Here is a 25958-nt window from a genome sequence, read left to right on the forward strand (position 1 = left end):
ATATAACTTTTTTTGGACAGTATACAGATAAGGTAGACTGTCTACTCTTGTGGATAGTACACAGATAAGGTAGACTATCTACTCTTGTGGACAGTACACAGATAAGGTAGACTGTCTACTTTACGTTATCCATTTCTCTCTCCTTTTCTCTACCTTTTTTTCCCTCTCTCCCTCACTATCTTTCTCTCTCTCCCTCACTATCTTTCTCTATCTCTACCCCCCCCCCAGCCCCCTCCCACACAGCAAGCCTTGACAAGCGATGAGTCACAATAACGTGGCTAAAGTATGTTGACCAGACCACACACTAGAAGGTGAAGGGACGACGACGTTTCGGTCCGTCCTGGACCATTCTCAAGTCGACAATTGACTTGAGAATGGTCCAGGACGGACCGAAACGTGGTCGTCCCTTCACCTTCTAGTGTGTGGTCTGGTCAAGCCTCGACAATGATCTAACTCTCCTTAACAAATCTCATTCACAATAACAAACCAAAAAGAGGCAAATATTTGCGAAATCCATCGATAAATCCCCCAAATCTGAAGTAATCCGCGCACAGCGAGGCAGAAGGTGAACCATTACTGGGCGATTACCTCTCCCCAGGGCCTCCTGACCCCCCAGTCCTTCTCTATGTATCCTCCCTCCCCCTCTATGTGTCCTGTATCCCTCCCTGTTTATGTGTCCTTAAACCCTCTCTGGGGTGGTTATCTTGAGGTTATCTTGAGATGATTTCGGGGCTTTTTAGTGTCCCCGCGGCCCGGTCCTCGACCAGGCCTCCACCCCCCAGGAAGCAGCCCGTGACAGCTGACTAACACCCAGGTACCTATTTTACTGCTAGGTAACAGGAGCATAGGGTGAAAGAAACTTTTGCCCATTGTTTCTCTCCGGCGCTGGGATCGAACCCAGGACCACAGGATCACAAGTCCAGCGTGCTGTCCGCTCGGCCGACCGGCTCCCGGGGAGGCATCAGAATGGCGAGGTATCACCAACTTGGTTTCACAGGGCTCTGTTCTCGGACCCATCCTGTTTCTAGTATATGTAAACGACCTTCCGAGGGTATAGACTCATTCCTCTCAATGTTTGCTGATGACAAAACTTATGAGAAGAATCAAAACGGATGAAGATAGACAGAGACTACAGGACGACCTGGACAAACTGGAGGAATGGTCTAGAAAATGGCTGCTAAAGTTCAACTCAGGAAAGTGTAAAGTAATGAAATTAGGCGAAGGGAGCAGAAGGCTGAACACAAGGTACCATCTGGGAGGTGAAATCCTACAAGAGTCAAATAGAGAGAAAGATCTGGGGGTCGATATCACACGAACCTGTCCCCAGAGGCCCACATCAAAAGGATATCATCAACGGCATATGCTAGACTGGCCAATATGGAACTGCCTTTAGAAACTGTGTAAGGAATCGTTCAGGACCCTGTATACCACTTATGTAAGACAATCCTGGAGTATGCAGCTCCAGCCTGGAGTCCATACCTAGTTAAACACAAGACGAAGTTAGAGAAAATTCAGAGGTATGCCACCAGACTGGTCCCGGAACTGAGAGGAATTGAGTTACGAGGAAAGGCTAAGGGAGCTGAACCTCACAACCTAGAAAACAGAAGAGTAAGGGGAGACATGATAACCACCTACAAAATTCTCAGGAGAATTGACAGGGTGGACAAAGACAAACTCTTCAGCGCGGGTGGAACGAACAAGGGGACACAGGTGGAAACTTAGTACCCAGATGAGCCACAGAGACGTTAGAAAGAATTTTTCAGTGTCAGGGTAGTTAACAAATGGAATTAAGTAGTGTTGTGGTGGAGGCCGACTCCATACACAGTTTCAAATGTAGATATGATAGAGCCCAATAGGCTCAGGAATCTGTACACCAGTTGATTGACAGTTGAGAGAGGCGGACCAAAGAGCCAGAGCTCAACCCCCGCAAACACAACTAGGTGAGTACAACTAGGTGAGTACAATGCACACTTTATATATAATAAGGAACAGGTTACAACACACCAGCACACCAAGATAAAGTACTTACTCAACATCCTAAATTGAACTACTTTATGTAAACAGATAATACAGATCCAACAATTTTCATCCTGGAGCACTTCAGTAAATAGATATAAGTTACCTGGACTTGGATGTAGTGAACTCTGACAAATACAACTCGGTTTAGGATACCATGAACACTTCCTGAGCTGCAACATCCTGGGTTGTATGAGTGGATAGGTTTTCACTGGTTTCCACTCCTTTTCGGTAGAGTTAATACACTGAGATGAATTTGCATAGATGAGGGGTAGTTGTGGGAATTCTCCTTGTGAATGGGGTTGATCTGGTATAAACCCTCAGGAACCTCTGGTCTCCAACACTCTGGATCTTCGGTGAAACAAACAGCCTCGGCCAAATGTCACTAAAAGTAGAAAAAACAGGGTTAGACCACTCCGACACATCCGAAACTTCTTCACTCTTGGAACCACCAACAATACAACATGACTTAGAAGTTGACCTCTTATGCCTGTGGAAACAGACAAGAACAACCAGGAAATGGGCAAGGAACACCTGTCTGAACTGACTCAGGTGACAACTAGTATTGGACAAATCATTCAGTCTCTTCCGATTCTGCAAGAACCATCAGAGTGATAGACACAGAAAACTCCCAAACAAGGTAACAACACAAGAACAAGCTCACACCTCATAACAGTGAACTTTATTACCACACAAATCTTTATAGCCATCTTGGCTTCCCATGAAAGTATCAGACTCACTCTGAAACGTAGACAACACTTACTCTGAACTTCACACAGCAGTGTTTTCCTCCTGGTGATATCAAGCAATTCAGCAACAGTGTTAGGGGTCTTATCAACTGGTAGATGAAAACCAGATTACCTGGGAACCACCCAAGGACAACCTGCAGCCCTACACACTCATCAACATATAAAACAGGTGGGATATCTCCACGTTCCACTCCAACTTGGAACTCACATCTGTTACCTTGAACCTCTGCTTCAAAATCTGACAAAATCCTACAACACCACTCTCCATCTGAGAATCAGTACAACACTTGAACTTAACACAGGTTCTGGACATAAATGATACACAGTCCATTTCTCCAAGGGAGTATGGGTTCTGTGGAACAATAACAGTTTGCATTACAGCCCTCAGAACACTCTGACTCGCATTACACAATGTTAAACAATTGATCCAACTTGAACAAGAATAACTGGCAACACCATACTGCAAGTTAAGCTTAGAAAAAATATTATCACTATTAACTGTAACACAAAATTTGCCAAATTGTCCTCCCATGACATAATCTTGAGATGCTTGGAGTACTGTCTCTTTACAATCACTAAACCTACTAAGTTGGGTCACACCCTCACAGTCAACTGAAGAGGGAGGCTCAACAGGACTCCATCTGCTCGACAGAAGCTGATCATTGGGATAATCTCCCACACTCTCCAACAATGGATCTACATCACAGACTGTCTCCTTACATTCAATGGGAAAATGTTCTAAGAAATAAAAATCCTACACAGGGAATAGAAAAACTGACTTCTGAAGCATATGAAGTCTGTCTGAAACATGTTCCTTTGAGGAAAGCAGAAAGAGGTCCAATGTAGAAAGAGAACGCAGACGACATTACAAAAGGAGGAAGAAATTAACGGAAATGCTTAAGCAGACACGACTCTCCATACAGAGAAGAAATAATTTAACAGGGAGATGAAGAAATCGAACAGAGATTGAAGCATTCCTATCAGACTGAAGAAAGGCAACTAGAACATAAAGCAATTCAAGAAATAAAGAAAAACCAAAATATTTCTTCACATATGCTAAATCAAAAGCGAAAACCACTGCCAGTATTGGACCTATTCGTATTAGTGAAGGTTCATACATTGAGGATGACAAAGAAATTAGTGAAATCCTAAAAAAGCAGTATGAAGACATGTTTAGCACTCCGATACTCAGCATGAAAGTGGAAGATTCGGACAATTTCTTTATGAATGATACTCAAACACCTGTAAATATAACTGATATCAACACAAGCGTGACAGATTTTGAAAAAGAAATTGACAATATGCCCATGCAATCAGCCCCGGTCCAGACCATGGAATTCAATATTTATAAAGAAATGCAAAGTGCCAGTAGCACAGGCACTCAGTATAGTGTGGAGGAAGAGCTTGGACACAGGGGTGATACCAGATGCGCTTAAAGCAGCAGACATTGCCCCTCTACACAAGGGTGGTAGCAAAGCATTGGCAAAGAATTATAGACCAGTTGCACTAACGTCCCACACAATAAAAGTATTTGAAAGAGTGATCAGGAGTCAGGTCACTAGATTCATGGAAACCAATGACCTCCACAATCCAGGCCAACATGGATTTAGAGTAGGAAGATCATGCCTCTCACAGCTACTTGACCACTATGACAAAATCACTGAAGCATTAGAGGAAAAACATAATGCAGATGTCGTATACACAGATTTTGCAAAGGCATTCGACAAATGTGACCATGGAGTGATTGCACATAAAATGAGGTCAATGGGTATAACTGGTAAAGTAGGACCTGGGTACTCAATTTCCTGTCGAACAGAACACAAAGAGTAACAGTCAATCAAGTAAATCGAGTCCGAGCGCAGTTAAAAGCTCTGTACCTCAAGGTACAGTCCTTGCACCACTGCTGTTCCTTATAAGTTTATCAGATATTGACAAAAACACAAGTCACCTTCGTTCATCCTTTGCAGATGATACAAAAATCAGCATGAAAATTACCTCTGCTGAAACATTGATAAACTACAAACAGATATTAACAAAGTTTTCGATTGGGCAGCAGAAAATAACATGATGTTTAACGGTGATAAATTCCAGGTACTCAGATACGGCAAAAATGAGGATCTTAAACATAATACAGGCTACAAAACACAATCGAATCTGCCCATAGTAGGAAAACAGCATGTCAAGGATTTGGGAATAATGATGTCCGACGACCCAACGTTTAGGAGCATAACCAAGCAAGTATTGCGTCAGCCAGAAAAATGATAGGATGGATTACGAGAACCTTCAAGTGAAGAGATCCCACCACAATGGTTGTACTCTTCAAATCACTTGTGTTGTCCCCCTTGAGTATTACTCAGTACTCACTTCCCCCTTCAGAGCAGGAGAGATTGCTGAAATTGAGGGAATACAGAGAACATATACGGCATGCATAGACGAGATTAAGCACCTAAATTATTGGGATCGTCTCAAAGCTCTCCAAATGTACTCACTAGAAAGGAGACGAGAGAGATACCAAATAATATACACATGGAAAATACTGGAGGGACAGGTCCCAAATCTGCACAGTAAAATAACAACGTACTGGAGTGAACGACATGGAAGAAAATGCAGAAGAGAACCAGTGAAGAGCAGAGGTGCCATGGGCACAATCAGAGAGCACTGTATGAACATCAGAGGTCCACAGTTGTTCAACATCCTACCAGCGAGCATCAGAAATATTACAGGAACATCCGTGGACATCTTCAAGAGGAAACTAGATTGTTTCCTTCAAGGAGTGCCGGACCAACCGGGCTGTGGTGGGTATGTGGGCCTGCGGGCCGCTTCAAGCAACAGCCTGGTGGACCAAACTCTCACAAGTCAAGTCTGGCCCCGGGCCGGGCTTGGGGAGTAGAAGAACTCCCAGAACCCATCAACCAACTACTCTCAAATATATTGGGGTTAGTCTACTTAGCGTACACAAAGGCAATGACTAAAACTGGAGGGAGCGGGCAAGTAACTGGCAACCTGATATCTTTTTCCAAACCATCTTTGTTAAATAAATCTGGGTCAAGGCTACAACTGACTTAACTCTCGACACCTGACTCAACCTCTGGAGCGAGCGGGAAAGTAACTGGTACACGGACTTCCTGTTCCAAACCGTCTACTTGGTAAGAATAAATCGGGGGTACCAGACTCACTCTCAACAACCAGGTTGGCCACAAATGTATCCTGGAAATCAACCTCCCGCTTCACCTCTGAAGGGGTCCTGGACTCTGGAACAAATACCTCCCTCCAGTTGTCAGTTACTGTTACCTAGTAACAGAACTGACAACTGGAACAGTGATAGTAGATTCAGCACAAAAAGGGGTAGATAGCCACCATCCTCTACAACTGGCTGTTCACTCTCAAAACTGACCTCAGCACGGGCAGGGTAAATTACACCACCCACTGCATCAGGGCTGTTCACGTCACAGAACTGGACTCAGCACACGCAGGGTAGATAACACCATCCACTGCATCGGGCTGGACCAGCATACAACTAGGGTTAGTAAACATGATAGGACACTGTCCAATAACTTGACACTTGTCAAAATCATTACCCACAATAACATCAACACCAGGGATGGGCAACTGCTCACTTACTGCTACAGTGCACCAACCTGGCGTAATAGTTGATTTCAGGTGAACTTTAACTAATGGTACACGCTGCGACATGACCTCCAAATCCCTGCAATAATATACTTCACCAGTGTCTTCTGTGCTAACATCAGCAGAGCACGGTGAGAAATTAGAGAATGGGAAGCACCAGTGTCTCTCAATAGCTGCATTGGCTTTAGCTTCCTCTGTACAAAGTACTTCACCAGCAAAGATATAAGGACTAAAATCAGTCATCCAATTTGACTTTACTGGAACACATTAGAATTAATTGCTTGCAACCCCCGTCTCATAATCAGACCGGTAGTGTTGGAAATAGCCAACAGTTTCATACATCTCTTGTATTTTTATACAACCTTTGTATTAACCACAAGTAGTTACTTAAATTACTAACTTGCAGAATTAATCATCATGACGATTTATAATAGCCATATTGCCAGATTCTTCCTAGTCAGAGTGATGACGTGAGGAACGACTGGCTGAAACATGAATTCTTTCCACATTAGTTGGTTTTATAACAGAGTCAGTAAGGAAATTTATCATTTCCTTACTAAGGATAATTACTTACTAATAAGTATATTTTCGTAGCACACTACTGCTTACTGGAACTCCCTTATTTAGTTGATATTAAACATTCCAGTGGAAATTATTGAAAGTAAAATAAATCCACTTATATTCCTCATGTAGTTACGTAGCTTTAATAAACCGACTTACACTATGAGGAGTTATATTTATAACATAAAAGAATTAAACGTGACATAGAGTACTCGTCACAATCTCTTCTTTCATTAGTTAATTCCGATATATATAAATCAATTTACGCTCGAGATGCCTATCGAGAGCCGCGCATGCGCAATCGGGAGGAAAAGAAGACGCGAGAGTGTCGCTAGCCACCTCACAAGAGAGATGTGCGTGGTTGCCATTAACAACGTACCTCTATGCGAGGAGAGATGTCATTAACAGCGTACTACAGAATGCATCAAACACTTGCCTCTCCGGTGACATTACACAGAAGCATGGGCAACTATTTTGCCAAGTTACTGTGTTGCAGAATTCCTAATTAACGACTCATAGTTACGTCATCCTAGCATCAGCGGGTGCCAGAGTTCGTAGAGGTCTATGTCTACATGCAACACAATTCCGGGCGAGCATAATTCCAGTTCCTACTGATTTTTTTTTATATAAGTGCACTTAGTAACATTTTTCATATGTAGGTTGCTCATTCGTTATGCTACACAATAATCAACAAAAGAAAGTTAGTTGAACAGAATCTAGATTTCACTTCTAAATGAGAAATAGTGATAGTAAATAGTCTAGACAACCTTTACATTTAAATTGCCTTTCAGCTTGACTGGGAGCGGCATCAAGGAGAAGAATTAATTTAATTCCATGTGCTTGCTCAACACCACGTTGCAACGAGTGTGCTGTCGTTATCGCCCCACACGTTTCCAACTAATTCAGTCGAATAGCTAAGCTGACTTGATTTTCTAGTAGTGTAGTATTAAATATACTAACATCTAGTTAAATGAATGATTTTCTTCCAAATTGCCATTACTTGTAATTTATGAAATTTATATTATTTACTATATTTATTTGATTTATATATGAACTAATAATTTGAATTTGCATACATATTTCTTTCTGACGATTGAACCAGCGTCGGATTATTGGTGCTAGAACTTAATTGTATCCTAGCGCTCGTACCCCCCAATTGTGAAATTAATCTGATTCTTAATTTCATGATAAATACAGTTTCACTAAGATCCATAGGACACTAGTTCTTAGTATCAATTTAATCACTTGCTCTTTTTTGTGTTCCCCTTTTTCTCAAAATGTGGTGGTCCTTCGTAGCTATTGAAGTCTTTTCATTTTAATTACAAATATTGGAGTCAAGATTTTCCCAACAGGTAGGTCTCAACTCAGGGTGCAAGGTAAAAGAAGAATTAACCACATGACCTCTTCTCTTGCAATGTGTGCAATATCTGCCAGTGGTTGAAACAACCGAACCCATTGCAGGTTTAAACCAATTCATTATTTGAGGGTGACAACCCTGTCTGCTGTTTCTCAATCTTTGCTTTACAGGAGAAGATTTCAGGGGAGTAGATGAGTTTGCTGGTCTGGCCGGAAAACATGAGATTTAGGAACATGATAATTGCTCTTAGAATTATAATTATTTGATTGTGCTCGAAAGGCACCTTAGTGAGTAATTCGTGTTCGTCTGCTAGCTTGGCTAGTTTCGTATGTCATTGGTCTGTTTATGGTCAGCTATAAACAAGGCTAATTTCTCTGGTAGACAACCTAAAATCTCCTCTGTCACTATGAGGTTTCTCAATCTCAAAATCTGTAATTGAAAGTGCTTTTACCCATCTATCAAAATGATTTTTCAGTCTCAAAATCTGTAATTGAAATGCTTTACCCATCTATCAAAATGATTAATTTAATTCTTGCAAAATCAGAAATGGTCTGATCATGTGCTCTCTTTATACCTCTAAATTTCTGTCTATGGGCCTCTGGATCTGATGGTATGTATTTAAGATGCTCTGTTGAACAAATTTAAGTAAAAAAAAATAGCGGCAGGAAGAGATGCAAAAATTTCCTGGGCTTTCCCCTTAAATTGTCCTTGCATGATGGCAATCCACTGATCCACAGGCCAATTTATACTGAATACTTACTTCTGGAAATGCAAAAGAAATATTTCTGGGTCCTCTTTATGAATTGAGGTAAATCTACATTTTTCCTAAACTTTAAAGAGCTTCAGTACTTATTTTTTTTTTTTTGAGATATATACAAGAGTTGTTACATTCTGGTACAGCCACTAGTACGCGTAGCGTTTCTGGCAGGTCCCTGGAATACGATCCCGCCGCGAAGAATCATACTATCTGTATGATTATTAATGTTACCATGCCCTGCTGCAATTCTCTGTCCTCAAGTCTGTTATTATTTATTGCTATACTCTGTTGAATGTCTAACTGCTTAGTTTGCTGCTCTGCTTGTTACCTCCTAACTTTACCTCGTTGCAACTGGTCTCAAACATCTGTTGCTGAGTCTCCAATTCAAGTTGTTTCTTGCTGGTTTTCAGCTTCAATCTCAAGTTGTCTTTGCGGGTTCTGAGCGTAAAGCATCTGCTGCTGAGTCTCCAACTCCAGCTGTTTTGGCGATTCTGCAATCTCCAACCTCTGTTTCTCTGCTTCTAACTTAGCCATCTCTAGCTTAGATTCCATCTCTAACTTTAGAATGCCACCTGGCCACTTGACTCTTCTTCTAATTCCTGTAACCACTCCTCGTCGAGTTTCTCCTCTTCCACCAAGTGTGTGACAATGACTCTTACAAAACTGAGCCTTTAACATTCTCCTAGAAAAACTGTCAGATTAATTTTTCAGCCATGTACAACAACCCAGCCTTCTTCAAGTCTTTAATTTCACAAAATTTAGCTGTTCCACCAACACAGCAATTTTGATCCTATATTGTCAGCTAATTTGCACAACTAGCAATTACAACAACACTGAAAGTTTGCTTGGCCCTGGCACAAGCTGTACACTTACCTCAATCGTGAAGTGTTGAGAAACTTCCACAAGCAGCTCAGAATGACAGTGAAATAGTACACAGGCTTGCTTGGGTATCACTAGTTAAACACACAGTACCTAGGAAGGCATTACACAACTAATAACATGCACCACTATTTAGTACATTAAATTATGGGAATTAATTCTCCTAGAACATAGGCCCTCATTTTGTTATGACCCTTGACCTCTGGGTATGGTTCCTCTGCTTTTGCAGTTGAAAAAAATATATAATAATACGGCCTTGCCTACTAAAAGTGTCAAGGGTAAATAATTCAACTTCTTACTCAACAAAGCAATATACTTAAGTAAGGGTAACAAAGAACATACAAACATATAAATGAAAATACAGGCAGCCAGAAATATTATTGCACGAGAATAAAATAACACAATATCATTATATAAGCACTGATCACTATTTTAAAACTTACATGAATAGATGGGTATGCAAATAATGGTCTCACCAGGCAATAGGTAACCGAAGACTTATGTCAACAACATGTCCACCCCAGCCAGCTTCACCCACCGACTGGCGTGCTCCCGCACAGGGTTGCCAAATCCAAGTTGCTAAAAGTAGCGAGCTGACGGTCAAAAAGTAGCGAATTTGCAAGTAGAGTAGCCCAATTTTTTGTTTAGTCAAATCGAATCAAATCAAATGTTTATTCAGGTAAAAGTACATACATACAAGATGAGTTACAAATAATGTTAGGTTTCTAGATAGCGACAGTACATACAGACAGACGACATTCAAATTTAGTAAGTTTATCTTCCTTCTTTGATAGAACAGACATGATGCTCATCTGCTGATGACTTACCTCCGATATATTTTGTCCGTGTTTTAATATTTCACTGTGTTTCTTTAAACCACTTCTATGAGCTCTTATCCCAGTTCTACAAACTTTACAATATGGCATATTTCCATCTTCTTTCACTTTAGCCAACCACTTTTCAAACACGGGCTCCTTAAGCCAGGACATCTGAAACGTTTCCTAGTATTTAGACCACTTCCCCATTTTACACTTCTTTATCTTAACACTTTAGCAAATTCTAAAAGTAACAGCGGTAACTTCTTTTCTATATGCGGTAACTTGTGTCGAACTATCCTTCTGGAGGTCAGAGCCGCACTAACAATGAAAGCACAGATGCAGCTGCCAAGTTCACTGTATGCTAATCCGCTCTAACGACAGTCATTTGATTCTTGGAAACACCTAAAGAGAAACCTAATATTTACAGTAGGCAACAGTGGAAGGTCACTTAATTAACATAGACAGTACCCGGGATGAAGTATTAATGGCAATTAAGGTTGGAAAATCTATAGCCCCTGGGGAGGATTATCTTGCCTTGCGGTTACGTTTTCTTTGGGAAGTTCCTAGGATCAACGTCCCCAGGTGGTCGGTCTCTGACCTGGACCTAGATTCAGGAAGCTCTGTGTATTTCTTCGTAAGTGGGTTTGCTACGAAGGTTCCTAAGTGCGCCTTAAGAAGATGCTTAGGTGCGATTCAATAAGGTCCACTTAGGAAGAAATTTGTTGGTTCACCTGCGTGCCGATAGAGGTCACTACTGTGTTTCGTTTGGCCAATCAGAGAGCAGCAACATTCTTCATATTGAAGATTTAGCGCTGGTTTATCGGAGCTCTACTGCCTCCTATTTACGTCGAATTTTCTTATAAAATTAGTATATTTCGAAGTAAAACAATGTTTTTTCAACTTCTACAGCCAGCACCGACATTGTAGTAAACAAATATGTTACATTTGTTGTTTACCTACGTAATTCTTAGAGATACTGTGTAGCTGTCCTTGTTGCTCGGAAGATGCGCTGACAATTATTGTATATATTTACTGAATTTACCCAAGGGCCACTAACTATCTAGTGACCTCGAAGAGGACAGAAAGCCGGCGGCTTGTTAAAGGGCCCCAATTGTCTTAATGATATTTTTTAGCTGGAATTTGGCATTTACGGCTTCAGCGGGTAGGCGGTTCCATGGGTTTATAGCCCTCTTGGTGGAAAAAAAACATCGGTTTTCAGTCCTACTTGAGAGAACATACTCTCCAACACTATATCTGTGATTGTCCTGTTATCAGTGACTTCATACCAAATGGTATGAGGTATTTTGAGCTCTGTAATTACTTCATACACTCAGGAATATTGGAAGATATTCTTGTGCTGCACCCAGATTTTGCCAGTGGAGGCTAATAGATCAGCATTAAGTATTTTTTTCTCTCCTAATTCCATGTATGACTGGCCATCCTGTGAGGTGAGGATGTTGGATGAGCTTGTAGCTGGTTTTTGATCTACACTGTGTAGTCCTTTATACAGAATAGGGAAGCAGCACATTGCTGTGTATACCTAAACATGTTTATAAATACATTGTTTGAGAGGAGTCTTTTCACAAGAGGAGTCTTACCTCTTGTGAAAATTGCTTAGAGTTGTTTAGTCAGAGTTGATCTGTTTTTTGTATTGAGGCTGGTATTTTCTAAATTGATTCCATGTACAGTATGTCTAACCATCCTGTGAGATGGGAGTATTAGATAAACTTATAGCTAGTTTTTTATCTACACTGTGTAATATTCCATATATAATAGGGTAGTAGTACATTGCTGTGTATACCTAATCTTCTTAATAAAAAAAATCAGTAATAAAGATTTTAAATTATAGTTTGTATTATTACAAATTCAGTACTGTATTATCCTTATTAAATCATGTTGACCATGGATCATTAAGATCTCATGTTGATATGTAATAGTCATATTTCTTTTGAACTGCTAATCCATGCTAATCATTCATTAAATTGTGCATTTTGTCTCAATTTTTCACTTCCTTGGATATACTGTACAGTACAAAAAGATAGGGTAAAAATAAACCAGTAATATTTCTTTCATTATATTTTTCATTTAAATAACTGCATCAATATTTTTACAGCTGACAGGATTTGTTTTACCATACAGGTGCATTATTTGTTAAAAAAAAATTTGGTTTATTGTTACACACAATGGTGCTACATAGCCTTCCCAGCTTGGTGCCTTCTTTTAATACTTACTGATTAAAAAATAAATACATTTTATTCAGGAAAAGTACATACAGTTGATTTACAAACATAATGTTGGATTTATAGACAGAGCTAGTACATACAATACCTAAAGCCACGAATACTCATAGCATTTCGGGCAAGGTGTGGGGGAAAAAACACAGACTAAAACTTAATAGTAATCGGGATTAGGTATAAATTGTGTTGAAAGAAGGAATAAAAAATAAAAAAAGGGGGTTAACATAGCATAAATCAGCAATTGCACATGTTGGTGAACAGCGTTGTTTAAAAAATAGCAAGACATGGGTTGACATTTAGGAGGTAAGTTAGGTTACATGGAGTTAATTAGGCAGTACTTGGTTTAACTCTTAAACTGGTTGAGAGAGGTACAGCCTTTGATATGATTCGGGAGGTCATTCCACATTCTGGGTCCCTTGATTTGTAGAGCACTTCTAGTTTGGTTACACACAGCCAAATTGAGTAACAGGAAGAGGTCTTGGACAAAAATTTGTTCCATGCTAAATGTAGAGGAATCAGCTGAGTATTCCTCAAATAAAATAAGTTGCCTCAGCTTATAAGGTAAATAAAATAAGCATTTCTCAAATAAGTAGCTGCCTCACCTCACTGCCTTACTGCTACATAGCCTTCCCGGCATGGTGCCTTCTTTTGATAATTACTTGTTCCACACCCAAATTGTATAACAGGAAGAGGTCTTGGACCCCTACTTCCCTCTCTCTTTTTTAATAATCTATATAGTCATAATTATAGCTTTAAGTATTCAATGAATAAAGTTTGTGACATTTTTACCCTTCTTACCTAACATCATTTGTGCAGCATATTTTTATTTTATGTCTCACCCAGATTTAATTTCAAAATAAAACCAAACTAAATAAATTAGAAATGGGTATGTATAGCTAAGGTACACCCTTACTACTAGGTGAACAGGGGCATTTGGTGATAGTAAATGATCCATGAAGGCAGGGCTCATCACCTTCTCTCATATTTCATGTTCACCAGTGTTTATTTACTTAATAACTACTGGTATAATATCTTGCTATTATAAAACTAATTCTACTATCATCAAACACATATTTACTTCAAGTTTCAAGCAGAGAATGCATATATAACTAACACGAAGGACTCCTCTTCACTAGATTCACCAGCTATAATATTTTGGTCATGTTCCAATATCATAAATCGATCCCAGTGTTATGTAGTAGAGAAAAAATGACTTATATCCAGTTCACGTAAAGCTACGAGTGGTCGAAACCGCACTTAAATCCCGGAATGAACTTACGAAGGTTTTTCCACTTAGGGTACCTACTTGAATACGGACGTAGCCGCCACGAAGGCGCTAAGAGGGAAAACGTTCTTAGCTAAGACGAAAAACCTTCGTAAGTACCTTCCTGAATCCGGCCCCTGGCCTCCTGCTTTAAGTGGTCTATTCAATCAAGCTGTTGGATGCGGCTCTAATTTGTACACATGACATTATAAAAATCATCATTGAGTTTCTTAACATTAATAGCCCAACTTGTTTTTAAAGTAGCCCAAAAAGTCGCAAGTAGCGAAATTAAAATTTGGGAGCGCGGGGCTCTGAAAAGTAGCCCAATTCGCTACTTGTAGCCCAATCTGGCATCCCTGCTCCCGCATGCAGGCATGGAGCCTAGAGGTTACCAACTAAAAACCACATGAAATCCCTAGATATTCTGCTATCAGAGAGTAATATTTAAGAGCATAATTATAACTAAACTAATATACATATAACACTGCTAAGGTGTAATTAAGAAATAAAGTACACTCAATAAACAGGAATAATTACAGGGGTGAGTCAGTGATGCTAGGTTGATACACTGCACGCTTTACTGGAACATCCCAAATATGGTCATCCCCCCATGAGACGCCACGGTCTCTCCCCATAGGAATGAACATGCAATAGCATTAGCAAAATATTACATACAGGAACACTACAGCATGCTACATATAAATCAAACATATATACTGGAAAACAAATGGATATAATGTTTAATTTAAATAATTGAGGAAAGAAATAATGGACACACCTGTTTATCATGATAAATGTTAGAATCAAATATATGGATTCGTAACAGTCGCTCTGTCTTTCTTTTCACACTGACGTACTCATTCGTCACTAGACGTACTGTGTGTACTTAGCTAGTTGTGCTTACGTAGTTGCGCTTGCGGGGGTTGAGCTTTAGCTCTTTGGGCCCGCCTCTCATCTGTCAATCAACTTGTTTACAGATTCCTGAGACTACTGGGCTCTCTCTTGTTATCTTGAGATGATTTCGGGGGTTAGCGTCCCCGCGGCCCGGTCCTCGACCAGTCTTTTTTTTTGTTAAATACACACCTCCAGGAAGCAACCTGTAGCAGCTGTCTAACTCCCAGGTACCTATTTACTGCTAGATAAAAGGGGCATCAGGGTGAAAGAAACTGTGCCTATTTGTTTCCGCCTCCACCGGGGAGAGAACCCGGAATCTCTGGATTACGAATCTGAATCGCTGTCCATTCAGCTGTCAGGGCCCCCCAAATCTATCAAATAAAATCAAATCCATCAAATCTATATATGAAACTGTGTATGGAGTCTGCCTCCACCACATCACTGCTTAACGCATTCATTTATTAACTACTCTGACACTGAAAAAATTCTTTCTAATGTCTCTGTGGCTCATTTGGGTGCTAAGGTTTCACCTGTGTCCCCTTGTTCGTGTTCCAACCGTGCTAAATTGTTTGTCTTTGTCAACCCTTTCAATTCCCCTGAGAATTTTGTAGGTGTTTATCATGTCTACTCTTACTTTTCTGTCTTCCAGTAATGTGATGTTTAGCTCCATCAGCTTTTCCTTGTAGCTCATACCTCTCAGTTCTGGGACTAGTCTGGTGGCATACCTCTAAATCTTTTCTAACATTGACTTGTTTTTAACTAGGCTTGGACTCCAGGCTTGAGCTGCTTTCTCCATGATTGGTCTGACATAAGTGGTATACAAGGTCCTGAACGATTCCTTACACAAGTTTCTAAAGATAGTTCTTATGTTGGCCAATCTAGCATATGCCACTGATGATATCTTTTTGATATGGGCTTCTGAGGACAGGTTCGGTATGATAACAACCCAAGATCTTTCTCTCTATTTGACACTTGCAGAATTTCACCTCCCAGATGATACCTTGTATTCAGCCTCCTGCTCCCTTCACCTAATTTCATTACTTTACACTTTCTTAAGTTGAACTTTAGTAGCTATTTTCTAGACCATTCTTCAGTTTGTCCATAGTGGTAGTAAGGATCTTCAAGTGGGATCAATTGACCCGTAGGACAGGTGTTGTATGAATTCCTAATCTTTACCAATATTCAACTTTATGTACGGGTGTATCTATGGTCCGGTTCACAGGAAAATTTTACACACACACACACACACACACACACACACACACACACACACACAGTTGAGAGGCGGGACCAAAGAGCCAAAGCTCAACCCCCGCAAGCACAAATAGTTGAGTACACACACACACACACACACACACACACACACACACACACACACACACACACACACAGGGAGGCCTCGGGGGGCCTCGTAGCCTGGTGGATAGGGGGCCTTCTAGCCTGGTGGATAGCGCGCAGGATTCGTAATTCTGTGGCGCGGATTCGATTCCCGCACGAGGCAGAAACAAATGGGCAAAGTTTCTTTCACCCTGAATGCCCCTGTTACCTAGCAGTAAATAGGTACCTGGGAGTTAGTCAGCTGTCACGGGCTGCTTCCTGGGGTGTGTGTGTGTGTGTGGTGTGAAAAAAAAAAAAAAAAAAAAAATAGTTAGTAAACAGTTGAGAGGCGGGCCGAAAGAGCAAAGCTCAACCCCCGTAAAAACACTAGTAAACACACACACACACCCACACACACCACACACACACACACACACACACACACACACACACACACACCACACACACACACACACACACACACACACACACACACACACATTCAGGTGACACAGATTAAGCAAGAAAGAGAGGGCTGGGCGGACTGCATTTTCTTGGATTGTCGGAAAGCCTTTGACACAGTACCGCATAAGAGGCTGGTACATAAGCTGGAGAGACAGGCAGGTGTAGCTGGTAAGGTGCTCCAGTGGATAAAGGAGTATCTAAGCAATAGGAAGCAGAGAGTTACGGTGAGGGGTGAGACCTCCGATTGGCGTGAAGTCACCAGTGGAGTCCCACAGGGCTCTGTACTCGGTCCTATCTTGTTTCTGATATATGTAAATGATCTCCCGGAGGGTATCGATTCATTTCTCTCAATGTTTGCGGACGATGCTAAAATTATGAGAAGGATTAAAACAGAAGAGGACTGTTTGAGGCTTCAAGAAGACCTAGACAAGCTGAAGGAATGGTCGAATAAATGGTTGTTAGAGTTTAACCCAACCAAATGTAATGTAATGAAGATAGGAGTAGGGAGCAGGAGGCCAGATACAAGGTATCATCTGGGAGAGGAAATTCTTCAAGAGTCAGAGAAGGAAAAAGACTTGGGGGTTGATATCACGCCAGACCTGTCTCCTGCAGCACATATCAAGCGGATAACATCAGCGGCATATGCCAGGCTGGCCAACATACGAACGGCATTCAGAAACTTGTGTAAAGAATCATTCAGAACTTTGTATACCACATATGTCAGGCCAATCCTGGAGTATGCAGCCCCAGCATGGAGTCCATATCTAGTCAAGGATAAGACTAAACTGGAAAAGGTTCAAAGGTTTGCCACCAGACTAGTACCCGAGCTGAGAGGTATGAGCTACGAGGAGAGACTACGGGAATTAAACCTCACTTCGCTGGAAGACAGAAGAGTTAGGGGGGACATGATCACCACATTCAAGATTCTGAAGGGGATTGATAGGGTAGATAAAGACAGTCTATTTAACACAAGGGGAACACGCACAAGGGGACACAGGTGGAAACTGAGTGCCCAAATGAGCCACAGAGATATTAGAAAGAACTTTTTTAGTGTCAGAGTGGTTGACAAATGGAATGCATTAGGGGGTGATGTGGTGGAGGCTCACTCCATACACAGTTTCAAGTGTAGATATGACAGAGCCCGATAGGCTCAGGAATCTGTACACCTGTTGATTGACGGTTGAGAGGCGGGACCAAAGAGCCAGAGCTCAACCCCCGCAAACACAACTAGGTGAGTACAACTAGGTGAGTACACACACACACACACACACACACACACACACACACACACCACACACACACACACCAGAATTCTGTTGCTAGCAGGAATGGATCTGGACTACTAATCATGGAAGACTTCAACCATGGGAAGATAGATTGGGAGAACAGAGACCCGCATGGAGGACCTGAAACATGGAGAGCTAAGCTGCTAGACGTGGCAACAAGAAACTTTCTAAGCTAGCACATCAGGGAACCAACAAGAATGAGAGAAGAAGAACCAGCAATGCTTGATTTGATATTTACCCTAAGTGAGTGGGATATAAGGAAAGTCAAGAAGGAAGCACCCTTGGGAATGAGTGATCACAGAGTATTGAACTTTGAGTACCTGGTAGAGCTAGGAATTATCTCCCCCAAAAAGAACCAGGAAACAAAAGGCTGGCATACCGAAAGGGAAATTATGAGGAGATGAGAAGCTTCCTAAGGGAAATACCTTGTGACACAGACCTCATAGCTATGTCTGTACAACATATGATGGACTATGTCACCCAAAAGTGTCAGGAGGCAGTAAGCAGATACATCCCAGCCCAAAAGGAAAAATTCGAGAAACAAAAGAAAAAACCATGGTATAATAGGGCATGTATGGAAGCAAAGAAACTGAACAAAAGGGCGTGGAGGAACTTTCAGAATAACAGAACACCAGAAAGCAGAGAGAGATACCAGATAACCGGGAATGAGTATGTCAGGGTAAGAAGAGAAGCAGAGAAAAGTTATGAAAATGATATAGCAAACAAAGCCAAGACCGAACCAAAGCTACTCCACAGTCACATCAGAAGAAAAAATAACAGTGAAAGAACAGGTAGTGACACTTAGAACAGCCGAGGACAGGTATACAGAGAATGACAAAGAGGTGTGTGAAGAACTCAACAAGAGGTTCCAGGAGGTCTTCACAACAGAACAAGGTGAGGTCACTGTGCTAGGAGAAAGAGAAGTAAACCAGGCGGCCTTCAACCCTTGGAAGGGTTCGAAATTACAAGAGAGGAGGTCAAGAGACACCTGCTGGATCTGGATGTTAGAAAGGCTGTTGGTCCAGACGGGATCTCGCCATGGGTACTGAAAGAGTGTGCAGAGGCACTCTGCTTGCCACTCTCCGTAGTGTATAGTAGGTCACTGGAGATGGGAGACCTATCAGAAATATGGAAGATGGCGAATGTGGTCCCAATATACAAAAAGGGCGACAGGCAAGAGGCACTGAACTACAGGCCAGTGTCCTTGACTTGTATACCATGCAAGGTGATGGAGAAGATCGTGAGAAAAAAACTGGTAGCACATCTGGAGAGAAGGGACTTCGTGACAAATCGCCAACATGGGTTCAGGGAGGATAAATCTTGCCTGACTGGCTTAATAGAATTCTACGACCAGGTGACAAAGATTAAGCAAGAAAGAGAGGGCTGGGCGGACTGCATTTTCTTGGATTGTCGGAAAGCCTTTGACACAGTACCGCATAAGAGGCTGGTACATATGCTGGAGAGACAGGCAGGTGTAGCTGGTAAGGTGCTCCAGTATCTAGTCAATGATAAGACTAAACTGGAAAAGGTTCAAAGGTTTGCCACCAGACTAGTACCCAAGCTGAGAGGTATGAGCTACAAGGAGAGACTACGGGAATTAAACCTCACTTCGCTGGAAGACAGAAGAGTTAGGGGGGAAATGATCACCACATTCAAGATTCTGAAAGGAATTGATAGGGTAGATAAAGACAGGCTATTTAACACAAGGGGCACACGCACTAAGGGACACAGGTGGAAACTGAGTGCCTAAATGAGCCACAGAGATATTAGAAAGAACTTTTTTAGTGTCAGAGTGATTGACAAATGGAATACATTAGGAAGTGATGTGGTGGAGGCTGACTCCATACACAGTTTCAAGTGTAGATATGATAGAGCCCAATAGGCTCAGGAATCTGTACACCTGTTGATTGACGGTTGAGAGGCGGGACCAAAGAGCCAGAGCTCAACCCCCGCAAACACAACTAGGTGAGTACTCACACACACACACACACAGATGACCTAGACAGACTGAATGAATGGTCCAACAAATGGCTCCTAAAGTTGAACCCGAGTAAATGCAAAGTAATGAAACTAGGCAGTGGAAACAGGAGGCCAGACACAGGATACAGAATAGGAGATGAAGTACTTAATGAAACGGACAGAGAGAAATATCTAGAAGTTGATATCACACCAATCCTGTCTCCTGAATCCCACATAAAAAGAATAACGTCTGCGGCATATGCGAGGCTGACTAACTTCAGAACAACCTTCAGGAACCTGTGTAAGGAATCACTCAGAATCTTGTACACCACATCTGTAAGACCATTTCTGGAGTATGCGGCCTCAGCATGGAGCCCGTACCTTGACAAGCACAAAACGAAGCTGGAAAAAGTTCAAAGATATGCCACTAGACTAGTCCCAGAACTAAGAGGCATGAGTTACGAGGAAAGGCTGCAGGAAATGCACCTTACAACGCTGGAAGACAGAAGAGTAAGGGGGACATGATCACTACCTACAAAATCCTCAGGGGAATCGACCGGATAGACAAGGATAAACAATTCAACACTGGTGGTACGCAAACAAGGGGACACAAGTGCAAACTGAGTACCCACATGAGCCACAGAGACGTTAGAAGGAACTTTTTCAGCGTCAGAGTAGCAAACAGATGGAATGCATTAGGCAGTGATGTGGTGGAGGCTGACTCCATACACAGTTCCTAATGTAGATATGACACAGCCCAGTAGGCTCTGGAATCTGTACACCAGTTGATTGACAGTTGAGAGACGGGACCAAAGAGCCAAAACTCAACCTTCGCAAGCACAAATAGGTGAGTACACACACACACACACACACACACAGGTTGAGGCCGACAAAATTTGCAGAGTTATCAACAATAGAATTTAGGGGCTGTTCATTAAAAATTAATTTCCTCTAAATTAACTCATATATTTTACTAGAAACAGTGTCGGAATATAGGAAGTTTAGGATCAGAGGGGATAAAGCCATACCATTCAGCAGTAATTTTTAAAGTAAATTCATTTTTCTATTAGTAAGCTCTGACATAAACCAATAAAAATACTTAAACATTAAGAAATATTATTATTTAAAATAATAATAATGATAATTCATTGTGTCGGGTGACTGGAAGCCAGAGTGTATTCATACACGTTTTGGCTTTTATCGAGGTTCCCTTCTCTCCCCAAGCCGAATAACTGACCCCACCCTGTATGCAACCCCACAACATGCCGACCAACTCCTGAGTACCTACACAATTCTAAATGAACAGATGCATTAGGTGAAAGGAAATGTGCCCAACCATTTCTGTCCCACGCGGGATTCGAATTTGGAATTCTCAGTTGTGCGTCGAGAACGAACTTGACTACTACAGGGACCGTAATTTATGAACAAATACACAAGCTACTATAAGTGTACAAAATTGTGCAGTAGCCACTAGTGCATAAATCGAAAACAATCAATATAAAATCATGAAACATGCAGATGACCTGGAGTATATAGTCAGTAAACAAAACAAGTAAAATATTTTAGGCTATGCCTGGACAGTAACCAATTGACTAGCTCTTGATGCATTTCCCAATTGTTACCTGAAACCAGTCATAAAAGCAACCAAAACCACTGAAGCTCTCTTGGTTCTACTAAAGGGCAACTAAAGAATAAATGGTACATCATGAGTTTAACAAACAACTAGAACAAAGTAGCCTAACGGAAGAGTGACATTTTAACATCAGACACAACCGGTATATTTAACCCAACTGCAGGACTGTCAGCACCAAAATACATATGATATGGGATATAGTACGAATTATACTTTTTAGTTCCCATGATGTATGGCGCCAATTAGTCCTCAAGTTAACCTCTCGTACATAATTATTTCTAAATCCAGAAATATTTTTGTCAAATAAATCTTAATTTTAAAGCATTTGATGAGAAAATTTAATATTCATTAACCTGAGATAACAAAAACGATAACCAAATAAAGGTGTTCCCTAATAAAGCTTGTTCATGAAATAAACAGGTGTTATTAGGGAACATTGAAAATTATGGGAGATATTGATACATAATTGAATTGTTAAATGTTTTGAAAATAATTGACAATTAAACAAGAGACATTTATAAACAACAGTTGTTTTATTAATATATATAGTTACAAATTTATTAAAGTAGATGAGAATAAGAACAGTAATTTACAAAGTTTTTTCATATATTGGAACAGCAGTACTATATATAGTTCCAGAAATATGAGGTAATTAGTAAACAATGTTCACAATAACAGCAAAACAAAGTTTGAAATGACGAATGAGAAAAGGGAAGGAAAATTGGTCACATAGAGTTAATAAGGAATTTTTTACTTGAACCCGTCTCCACTCCAAACCGGACCTGCGATCCGAGTCGGGACCCTAAGTCCTGACTGGTTTGGAGTGGAGACGGGTTCAAGTAAAAAATGGGCGCACAGGAAATGATTTCGACGTTCAGTAAACACTTACCGAGTGGATAACTGAATGCCCGAGAGCCCAATACGGGGTTGATGATAGTATTTAATTTAAGATTATGAAACTTAAAACTAAACTAAATGCTCACACATGTGACAATTTCCCCGTTCAGTTAACACTCACTGAGTCGTAAACTGAAAGACTAAGCCAGCCAATGCATGGTTGATGATGATAGTAATATTTTAAGATTGAGAAACTTTAAACTAAAGGGCCACACATGTAGCGATTTTGCATTCAGTAAACACTTACTGAGTTGTAAACTGAGTGCCGGAGCCGGCTAATACATGGTTTGTGATAGTAATATTTTATTTTTTATTTACGATGGAGAAACTTTAAACTAAATAATGAGGTCACATGGAGGGATATCTATGTTCAGTAAACAGTTAGTGAGTTGTAAACTGAATGGTTGAGCCACCCAATACATAGTTGGTGATAGTAATATTTTAAGATTGGGAAACTTTAAACTAAATGACCACACCTGTAGCAATTTTGCGTTCAGTAAACACTTACTGAGTTGTAAACTGAATGCCGGAGCCGGTCAATACAAGGTTTGTGATAGTAATATTTTATTTTTTTACGATGGAGAAACTTTAAACTAAAAAATGAGGTCACATGGTGGGATATCTATGTTCAGTAAACAGTTACTGAGTTGTAAACTGAATGGTTGAGCACCCAATACCTGGTTGATGATAATAGTATATTACGATGGAAAAACCTTATCCTAAACTAAAAATGAGCTCACATGAAGTGATTTTCACTTACTGAGTTGTTAACTGAATGCCTGAGCTATCCAATACATAGTTGGTGATAGTGGTAATAATTTATGATGGAAAACTTTAAACTAAACTAAAATGAGCACACGTGAAGTGATTCCCATGTTCATTAAACACTTACTAAGTTGTTAACTGAATGTCTGAGACATCCAATACATGGTTGATGATAGTAGTATTAATGACATTGATAATACGAGGTCCTGAACTAGATACTGACAAGGGAACAACAAAGCTGTGATATTGAAAAGAAACTGAACTGAATTTGAAAATTGATTAATATATGTAATGTGAAGCCAATCTACTGGAAAACAGTAAGCAAACTTTATTTGAAAAGAATATGAGAAGACTGAAAAGCTGGGGGCAAAAAAATGGTTCAAAATGAGAAGTAATGATCTTCATAAACATAACATAACATATCCATGACCGTAATTAATACAGTGTGAACTCTCTTAAACTATGCTCACCGTGAAATCTCGTCACTAAGCATAACTTGTTACTCTGCGAAACAAATTATTGACTATAAGTGCGAGAGTGAGAATAAAAATTTCCACTTATGTTTTGGAGTGCTATTTTAGTCAAGTAATACTGTAAAGGATGATTATTGACTAAAGAGAATTTCGCGGGCTGCTGGTGTTTGATGTGATGAACTGCTTAAAGGAACCATATTTGCTAGAAAAAAATTTATGTGAAATAATGCGTGTTATATGTTTTGACAATCTAGCTAATAGCGTATCTGGCTAATAATGAAATGTCACATTTTGTCTGACTCATTAGCACAAGTGAAGAGAAAACATTGAAAAACTTGCAAAGGTTAAAACTGTGAAATCATATCTGTTATGTTAAGTTTTGACTAGCTGATTAATAGCTTACTACTACTACTACTACATTATTGTCTTTTTATGTTATGCTTACCTCGATAGCGTTGTAATGCTTGGATATTGTATGTGCGGATCCCGTTTCCCTCTTACTGCACATAAATAATGGTTGCTGTAAAGTATTTTTATGGAACATGACTCTTCTTATTCTTACCCCTTTTTAAAACTAGATGCAATAACCAAGCTAAGTTTGCCTTCTCTCTCTTTCTCAATATGGGTGTGGGTTATTTGTGTGGACTCGGAGATATGATCACCACATATAAGTTTCTCAAAGAAAATGATAAGCTATGTAAGGACCTTTTATTTAACACACACACACACACGACTTCCGTGCAGTAGTGAGATTCCCCTTTGATGGCTGTGCACGTGACAATGTAAAATTAAAATGTGCAAAGATGATTCGGAGTGCTATTTAGTAGAGAAATGATACAAAATTGTGTTTATTGACTAGTGAGAGCCCGTAGCATGTATTGTGTGGGATATTGCGGTCCTTAACCTAGTCAAGCGATTGACAGACAGACAGACAGACAACAACAATAGGTAGTGGCCCTTGCGTCTATTTGATTTGATAGAAGAAAAAAATGAAGACACAGTTGCGCACAGTGTAATACAGTCCTAATGGCATAAGACCAAGCTGAGGTTATTTATTAAAAATGTTATTTGATCATCAGACAGAAAGAAGTTTTCCACGTTACTTAATGATGATATAATGCGATACAAGTGTGTGCTAATATTTTATTTGTGTTTAGAATGTAAGGGCTATAGGAGATTGTCTAGACTTGCATACATTTTCAAATGCTATTTATGTAGGCATCAGAAAGTTTATTTTCCCGCATTACGCTGCATTGACTGTGTGTTACAAGAAATGAGCGCTAATGCTGATGTGTGTCACAAGGTCTGCATGGTAATATTTGGTGTTGGATGAAGAGGGGGGATGGAGATTGAGTAGACACGCATACATTTTCAAATGTTATTTATTTAGGCAGTAGAAAGTCTGTTTTCCCCATTACGCTACATTGAAGAACTGAAAATAGACATAACCCAGAGCTATTTCACTATCGACTCATCCGGTCTTATTCTCATCGATTGGTGTTTACATTTGGATGATGTAGGTCTTAAGAGACAGCCTTGAACTCGAGGATAATGAACAAGTCAATTTAATAATAGTACCAAGACTATGTTTTTCCACATTGTCTTATATATGTTTACTTTGCTTGGAATTTGTATGTGGGGAACATTGCTCACCTAAGGAGAGAGAATGAACGGCGCGTTTGAGGTATAGGGAGGACTGACCGTGATGTGTATGTATGTTTGTTTGTTTTACCACAGTGAATATGAAGCCACATTATGTTATGTCTACCAGTTGTTGAATAAACGTTACATTACGTTATGTGATACAAGAACTAAATAAGTTTCTTGTGGTAATCTTTTATTGTGTTTGGATGTAATGGCTAAACATGGTTTACATTTCAATAATCAGACATCAGGCAGAAAGTTGCTCGTTACTCTTAAAATGATATTTGGGCAAAGAACGAAGTTACCATATTGGTCACGTTACATTAATGATATTTGGGCAAAGAACGATGTCATCATGTT

At 40.3% G+C, this 25958-nt stretch overlaps 1 long non-coding RNA gene across 1 annotated transcript in view; it reads left to right on the plus strand.

Moving 5' to 3' along the window:
• The window catches only part of LOC138354273 (uncharacterized), a 164392-nt gene that overhangs the window by 109976 nt on the left and 28458 nt on the right, over positions 1-25958 (plus strand). The window lies entirely within an intron of this gene.

Source organism: Procambarus clarkii, chromosome 62, assembly GCF_040958095.1.
Source record: "Procambarus clarkii isolate CNS0578487 chromosome 62, FALCON_Pclarkii_2.0, whole genome shotgun sequence".
NCBI classification, from domain to species: Eukaryota; Metazoa; Arthropoda; class Malacostraca; order Decapoda; family Cambaridae; genus Procambarus; species Procambarus clarkii.